Genomic DNA, 6,344 nt, shown 5'->3' with positions numbered 1-6,344 from the left:
TGGCTACTATACAGAGGGAAGGTAAAATCTGAGTTGGAACTTGAAAAATGGAAAAAAGCTTACCAATCAAAGAAACACACATATGTGTGTGAGTGTAATGGGGTGCACATGTGTTTTAAAGAAGGAAATTCTAAATAGGCTAAACAGTCTTAGTCCGCTAAAAAACTAGTTTATGCTTTCATTTAGTAAAACCTTTATTCATAGATATCACATTGTTAATACAATGGAGTATTACTTTGTTGTAAAAAAGAATGAAATCTTACCATTTGCAAGGACATGGATGGACCTAGAGAATATTATGCTAAGTGAAATAAGTCTGACAGAGAAAGACAAATAATATATGATTTTACTTATATTTGGAATCGAAAGAATAAATGAGCAAACTAAATAGAAATAGTTTCAGAGATATAGAGAAAAAAACTGATGGATGGAAGCTTGGAATCAACAAAGCTGGCACCAGAGCGTCTGTGTGAGGCAGCTAGAAGCCAGGGGCTGCGCGATGGGGTTCAGGTTCATCAGGAACTCGTGGTAAGTATGCTACCCGAGGTATGCCTCTGCCTGAGCCTCCTGCCCAACTGAATCTCCCTTTATTTTGGTCATCGCAGCGGCCACGGCTACCGCCACCCCAAGTGTGGCAGCATTAGAAGCTGAGTTGATCCAAAGACACACAGATGGCTGAAAGTCCTGGAAAAGAAAATATAAAATGGACGACCACCATTATTATTAGCTCATCTCTTAAGCGTAGTGAAGTTGCAACTGCCTTGGAAAATCGAAGCCACAAGGTTCAATATTCAGATTCAGTGGAAAATGTAACAATTATATTTTCTCTTACCGAGCTAATTAGATCAAGTTTCCCTTATGGACCATTCTTATAAGCCAGATACTGTTGCGGAGATCCTAGATATCTGCTTACTGGTGAGTTGCATTTTTACTGATGGATGCTCAAGAATGCTTTATGTCAACTGAAGAAATATTTCTAGCCACAATTGAGAAGTTTATTAACATTCACCAAAATTGTTTCTTGGTTCTGTCTGCTGCCCTCCATGGGCCCGAGGAATGCAAACATGTCAGGATTCAGTAGAGATTCCTGGGTAGTAATTTACAGACACTTCCAGTACACAACACAGTAAACACTATTAATCTTATGTGCACCATAGCTAAGATCACTGCCAAACACACACAGATAGCATCTGCTCCAGAATGATAACAACTAAAGCCTACATCATTGAGCAAAGCCCTGTTTGGAAAACACTTCAAAATATAAAACTGAGTAGTGATTCATTTAACCCAAATTAGAGTGTGAATTATAAATGTTCTTTTGGAATAATATTAAAATAATTACATTGAATTATAGTGTTCAAATATATATTTAAGGACTTTTAAAATTTAAAATAATAAAATATATACTATTAAAACTGATTAAAAAAAACAAAAAAACCCTGATGGTTGCTAGATGGGAGGGGGTTTGGATGGGGGAGAAGGTAAAGGGATTATAAAGTACAAATTGGTAGCAACAATATTGCCATGGGGATATGAAAGACAGTTTGGGGAATATAATCAATAACATTGTAAAGGTTTTGTAGGGTAGCAGATGGGCACTTGCCTTATTAGGGAGGCACTTCATAGACTGTGTAGATGCCTGATGACTTTGCTGTACACCGGAAGCTAGAGTAGAACAATATTGAATGTCGACTATAATTTTATATATATATATATATATATATATAACTATATATGTATAACTATATTATGTATGTGGAATTTAAAGAACAGAATAAATGAGGAAACAAAACAGAAATAGACTCAGAGATACAGAGAAAAAACTGATGGTTGCTAGATGGGAGTGGGGTTGCAGGATGGGGTGAGAAGGTGAAGGGATTAGAAAGTACAAATTGGTAGTCACAAAATAGTCATGGGGATGTGGAATGCAGTATGGGGAATATAACTAATAATGTTATAAAGATTATGTAGGGTGCCAGATGGGTACTGGACTTATCAGGGAGATCACTTCATATATTGTGTACATACCTAACCACTGCGTTGTACACCTGAAGCTGAGGTAGAATAATATTGAAAGTCAACTACATACTGGGGGTGCCAAAAAATATATACACATTTTAAGAGATGTTTTCTGTGCTCAAGCAGTAGTTCTCCATAATAAGAAGTGTCTGGATGCTGATGGTAACCACTTTGAACACGTCTTGTAATTGCAGAAGTCAAACATGGCTTGTATTCATCTTTTGTTATTGTTATATATTGAGTATTATAATGAATACAGTTTTACCTTTCTTAAAATGTGTATACATTTTTGGCACCCTCTGTATATGTAGTCAGGGGATATAAAGTACAGAATAGGGAATATAGTCAATGGTATTGTAACAGCTATATACAGCAACAAAGGGGTAGTAGACTTGGGAGGGTTATCACTTTGTGAAGGGTGTAAATGTCTAATCATTGTGTTGTTTTGTACACCTGAAACTAATATAATAAAAAAAAACTAACCTCACTTTAATCCAGTTACTATTCTTTAAAGAAAATGATGTATTAAATACTAAGCTTTGATGACAACATATAAACAAATGTTAGTTTTTTTTAATTCCTGTACAATTCTTAAGTTTAAATTGAAGCTAAATCATAGTCTTCTAGAATTCTCCAGAACACTAATGATCACTCCTTAAAAACCCCCATTTTGCAAAAGAAGAAACTAAGGCTCAAAGAGGGAGAAGGCATTGCTAACAAAATTTGGATTTTAAGTGACAAACATACTTTAATTATGAATAGGAGTTGGAATAAAAATACTTGAGTTTCATTCCTCATTTTGACATTAATTAGTAAAACCCTTGTTATTCTTATGTTTCCCCATATGAAAACACAAGCATGCTTTGCTATTAGCTACACCATATGTATATTGTGTATAATTTGCTGATGATAAACCTTCTAGACTTTTTATTAAAGGGAACATTTTTACTACTCACTGGATATCCCAATAGGCTGAAAAAAATTTAAAAAGTAGTCAAATTGAAAAACAACTTACAGATTTACACATTTCATCTTTATTTGAAAATTCAGAGTAATTGAGATAGAAATTTTTGAGAAATCTATATATATCCTACTTACACAAACGAAAAAAGTATTGATTCTTCAAGACCCAGATAATAATCTAATCTTCAAAGTCATTGACACATTTAAATTTTTTCTTTGAAGGTCTATGATGTATTAGACATAATGCAAGGCTCTAGCTATGTATATCTAAAATATAATTTGATTATAGTCTAATGGATAAACAGATATATAGATTAATGAAATGGTTAACAAGCAACACACATTTATTAGCCTAACACTATACATTAGGCACTGTAATACGATGTGGTAACTGCACTACTGGAGGAAAAGACAAAATTCAATAGAAACCTAGAGAAAAGATCACCTAATTAATAGTTTTATTTCTGTTTCTGTAATGCTATGTATGACTTTATTATGTCACTTACATTTTTATATTGTTCACTTTTCAGTGGTTAGCTCTTTATGCATTTAACTCGTAATAATGCAGAATCGTTTTGCATAATAAGGATATTGTTTTGGACCATGGAGCCTACCTAGTATCTTATAATAAACATTGTATGTACATTATAAATTTCATGTGAATACCCTCTAATAACAAATACGTGAATTGCAATGTGATTTTTATTGTAAATGGACATTTTTTGGGTTTGTGCTGATTTTTTTTTAAAGATTTTTATTGGGGAATTGGGGGGATGGGAACAGCGCTGGGGAATTGGGGGAAGGGGAACAGATAAGTTGCTGTCGTTTTGTTCTTCAGTCTAGTTGTGGAGGACGTTGCTTCACTGGCCCAAGTTGGCACCATCATTGCACTCTTCCCGGGCGAGGCAGATCAGTCGCCAGCTTCTGGACTGCTGCTCACTGCAGCTGCTGGCCGCTCACACTGGCTGCTGGCTACACACGGTAGCCCATGGCAACCCACTGCCACAGGGGCTGTAGCCTACGCCATCGCCGGTCGCCGGTGACTCAGGGCAGCCCAGCCCCAGGTTGAGCTGTTGTTCAGCATCTTAGCTGTAGAGGGCAGTGTCACTGGCCCTCATATGTGGGATCCGAACCAGGGCCCTCTGGCATCCCAAGCCAGTTCTTAACCATTGCGCCACTTGGCCGGCCCGGGTTTGTGCTGATTTTTGAAAATAAATAGTCTAAAAATTTTATAGCCCAACATTTTTGTTGCTATTATTTTTTTCATATATGCAAAAATAACATTTTTATATATGCAAAAATATTCTATTGGAATATTTAATTAAAGCTACCTTTAGTTTTGAGTACCTTACTTCTTTCAGTAAGGATGATAACTCTGTACATAGGAATTAGGCTTTTTGAAGTAAGACTGTTAACTGACAATAGGTTTCTCTTTCTTTCTTGTCAATAGGGATACAGTTGCCATGGCAACTGAGTTATGTAGAATGTTATGGAGCAACATTTGTTGACAGTTTCCAGTTGGATTATTGCCCAGCCAGGCTCTTAGAAGAAAAGAGTTCATATTGTATTTTCATAGTTTTAAAAATGCACTTCTTGGTCTAAGTTAAAGATATTCCCTATCCAAGATGTCCCTGTCATTACAATCTACTTATATGGTAGGGTGGACATTTAAATAAAAAATTTGCTTTTCTCTGAAAGGTTGATTTCTCTGCCTAAGTGATGCATTTTGATGTGTAAAGCCTTATTTATGGTGAATTACCTCAAGAAAGTGTCTTTTGAATCTTTTCCTCACTCAAAGAAACACCTGTGTAGGAATAGTGCTATGAGTCAGAGGTAGAACCAACGGGTCAGTTGCTCATAATCACAATTATCTCCTTACTTTTACAAATACTTTTTAAAATAATGATCACAATGTAGGTGATATTAAGGGATTTTCTTCACTTGATGTTTCCCATATTTTATTTCTGACTAAAATTAAATGCATTGGTCTATGTATAAAGAGAAATAGAAAAATTCTAAGTCCACCTCACCCGCCCCGGAAATTTCCTTTTTGCAGATAGGGGAAGAGCCAGAAGATCCCCTTAGTTGTGTTTAGCAACACCTGATTGTGCATTTCAAAAAAACTGACCATCCAGCTTGAATTTATTTGGCATCAAAAGCAATAAAGATTATAATCTGAGACTACATCATCCAATCTAAGATACGTTATCAGATAAACATCTTTGCAGTTTACACTAGGAAAATAAATAGACACACACAGATAAAGAAGATGAAATGTGGGGATAAGTTTACAAGACATCTAAAAAGAAATTCAGGCAGAGCCAACTGATTAAAGAAAACAGTGATGCTAGCGGTTCCTGATTCCAACCATGACTATTCCTTCTCCAGCTAGAGAAACACCCAATGAGAACACCACAAACAAGGGGAAAGGGATGTGGTAGATGAGGGTAAAGGGGATCAAATATATGGTGATGGAAACAGAACTGACTCTGGGGGATGAACACACAATGTGATATATAGATGATGTATTACAGAATTGGACACCTGAAATCTATGTAACTTTGCTAACAATTATCACCCCAATAAACATTAATTAAAAAAATAATAATAAATTTCATTTTCACTAACCTCTCTATTTTTCTGTACAAAGTTTGGAATCATTTATTTTACAAAATTTCTTTGTTGAACATATTAATTGGCATAGATATTCTTTACAATACTTCATACAAAACTAGTGTCTTCATCGCTGTGGGTAGCTAAGAGTCTTATAACACTTTTCTTAATACTAGCTTGTTGTACTTTTTTTTACTTCATTTTAAAATTAAACTTATTGGGGTGACAATGGTTAATAAAATTACATAGGTTTCAAGTGTACAATTATATGATACATCATCTATACATCACATTGTGTGCTCACCAGCCAGAGTCAGTTCTTTTTCCATCACCATGTATCTGAACCCCTTTATCTTCTTACTATCCCCCCTTACCCTCTGATATCCACTAGACTGTTGTCTGTGTCTACCAATTTTGGTTCCTTTGATTGGTTGTCTTCTTCCTTTGTTGCTTGCAGTTTTATATCCAACATATGAGTGAAGTCACAGTGTTCTTGAATTTTTCTATCTGACTTATTTCTCTTAGCCTAATAATCTCAAGATCCATTCATATTTTTGCAAATGGCAGTATTTCATCTCTTCTTATGGCCAAGTAGTATTCCATTGGGTATATATACCACATCTTCTTTAACCAATCACTTATCGAAGGACACTGGTTGTTTCAATGTCTTGGCCACTGTAAATAATGCTGCAATGAACATCGGAGTACATATATCTTTACAGATAAAAGTTTTCAGATATTATTTTATT

General features: G+C 35.2%; 1 pseudogene; it reads left to right on the top strand.

Moving 5' to 3' along the window:
* Positions 1-428: 428 nt before the first annotated feature.
* LOC109376033 (uncharacterized protein C1orf146 homolog) lies at positions 429-1,368 on the top strand (annotated as a pseudogene).
* The last annotated feature ends 4,976 nt before the right edge of the window (positions 1,369-6,344 follow it).

Source organism: Hipposideros armiger, unplaced genomic scaffold (assembly GCF_001890085.2).
Source record: "Hipposideros armiger isolate ML-2016 unplaced genomic scaffold, ASM189008v1 scaffold_1034, whole genome shotgun sequence".
In the NCBI taxonomy this organism is placed as follows: domain Eukaryota; kingdom Metazoa; phylum Chordata; class Mammalia; order Chiroptera; family Hipposideridae; genus Hipposideros; species Hipposideros armiger.
This window is presented reverse-complemented; position numbering and strand designations above follow the sequence as displayed.